A 2,599-nucleotide genomic window follows, 5' to 3' on the forward strand; every position below is an offset into this window, starting at 1 on the left:
TAAGTGCTACCTCTGAGAAATAAATCTACAGATTGAAAATTTGAACTAAACTTCTTAAATGAACTTTTCTAAATGAAGGATTTTAATATGGGTTTTTATCCTTAGGAGATATTAATTATTGACCCACTTGAGTAAGCATTTAACAGTGTTAGGCATTTAAAATTTCCCTTTTATTGTCGTAATTTATTTGCAAATTACATGCAGTTTGCCAACATAAATACTATTTGACAAAGGCATGATTAAACACCATGATAGCTGCTGCTGCAGAGAGAGAAAAACAAGAAATAGGAAAACATACTTTTCTAGTTATGCTATTTTAACTTTTGGTTCGCCATGTAATCGGGTTGAACAACTGTTTTACCTGCCAAATGTGTTTGGGTTGTGATGATAATTTGGGTTGAAATCACCAGTAACTCACTTTTCTCTGGAAAGTGTAGCTTAGCTTTATGTTATGTGATTGATTTGTCTCCTTGCCTACCTGTTCATTTCTGGCTTCTGGTATTCTTCAGCAGATTCCACACATGCCATCTTTCATAGTTCTTCTTTTTGTACATGCTGTATTTTCTACCTGGAATGCCTTTCTCTAAATGGATTGCCGTTCAGTCTTGAAAATTAAGCTTATATGTTACCTTTAGTAATTACTCTCTTTACTGTCAGAGCACCTTGTGTGCATGTTATTAATACATGTATTAAATAAGTACATTCAAGTAACATGTTTAGAATGGTGTTCGGCACTTGCTATTTGCTAAGTTTGGGCCTTATTACTATTTTACTAAATTATTTTTCTGTATCATAAGAATGCTACCTCCTTTAGGGCGTAGATATGCAGTGTCTGGTCCATCTTTGTATTTCTAATGCTTGGCAAATCGGTGATTAATAAATGTTTGAATGAATGCTTTCCAGAAGGCTCTAAATTAGTAATATACTTACTGTTAACTCATGTTGGGGAGGGAAGGCGTGTGTCTGTAGTGTGTGTGTATAACTTTTAAAAACCACTTTATTACCTATCATAAAATTCACCAATTTTAAGTACAAAATTCAATGATATTTAGTAAATTTTCGTAGTTGTGCAATCATTATCACAATTCAGTTTTAGAATATATCCTAGTTACCACACAGAAGATCTCTCATGCCTGTATAAATTTTTTAATTCTTATTTTCTTTTTGTAGTGCTGTTACCTAAGTATTAACCTTCCTAAGGTATCAGTGAAAGTCAGACTGGGTGAAATAAAATCAAGGCATTATATTTCTTATTTTTGTATTATTAGAAAGAATTTTCTTTCAACTTTTTCTCCAGTGAGATTGAGTCCTAACTAAATCCCAACTTTGCTCAAGAAAATTTAAAATATCCAAAATTATACAGTAATTACTATATCGTATTTTAAATTAACAATTTTTAGGACTTTAAAGAAAAACCATGTGTCGGTAAAACTGACTTGAAAATTAGCAGGAATCAGGTAGCCACTAATTGTAAATCAAGTAGCAATTAAGTGGAAAGAAAATACTAGAATCTACACCTCATTAAAGCAGGGAAAGTGTTTAATCCCTAGTGCTTAACACAGTGATGGATGCATAGTAAATATTCGTTAAGTACACGAACTGCATTCCTTTTAAATAGAACTAGCATTCTGTTTTGACTTGTTTGAAATTTTTTGTCAACTTCTTATCCCCTTTTGCCTGAATTTATAATTTTATAACTGTCTCACAAGCAAAGAACTATAAAATATCTGAGTGATCTGCCTAAACTCTGTCCACCTCCTCTGAGGCAATAGCAGCGACAGTCCTCAACCTCCCCCACTTACCGTCTTTGTCCTTTATATAGCTCTTTGGCCTATACATAAGCCTTTGGCCAGTTTGTCAGCTTTCTGGAATTCTAATTGACACCACTGCTTACTGCATCAGTATAAGTCATGTAAATTCACAACTAACATATTTTCATGTAGTATACAAAACCTGCTCTTTAAGGACAGGCTTAGAAGTCTTATATACCCCTTTCATGGGGTCCCAAAGAACAACTGTTGTTTGCTGTAAAAACATGGCAAAATGCTGCCAGGCTGTGGTGCATAGAGTTTCTTTCTACCAGTTCGTTCATTCTCTACCTTGGAGAGGAAAAGAAAACTCTTGCTGTATAATAAAGGGATTTGTCAAATCTCTTATTTTGCAAAGTTTCTGTGAAAGTGGTAATAGCCTGGTCTTATGTTGTTACTACAGTGCTAAGTTGTTTTGATAAATATTAGTAGTTTCAAATTACTGAAAAACCTCCAGATTTTGTTGTAACAAATGAGTATCAAGTAAAAAGAAAAAACAGAAAATTTTTCAGGCTGGACGCAGTGGCTCACACCTGTAATCCCAGCATTTTGGGAAGCCAAGACAGGCGGATCACGAGGTCAGGAATTCAAGACCAGCCTGGCTAACACCGTGAAACCCCGTCTCTACTAAAAATACAAAAAATTAACTGGGCATGGTGGCATGCGCCTGTAGTCCCAGCTACTCAGGAGGCTGAGGCAGGAGAATCGCTTGAACCTGGAAGGCAGAGGTTGCAATGAACCGAGATCCTTGTACTGTACTCCAGCCTGAGTGACAAAGTGAGACTCTGTCT

The sequence above is a fragment of the Mandrillus leucophaeus genome, unplaced genomic scaffold, assembly GCF_000951045.1.
Source record: "Mandrillus leucophaeus isolate KB7577 unplaced genomic scaffold, Mleu.le_1.0 Scaffold1094, whole genome shotgun sequence".
Classification (NCBI taxonomy): domain Eukaryota; kingdom Metazoa; phylum Chordata; class Mammalia; order Primates; family Cercopithecidae; genus Mandrillus; species Mandrillus leucophaeus.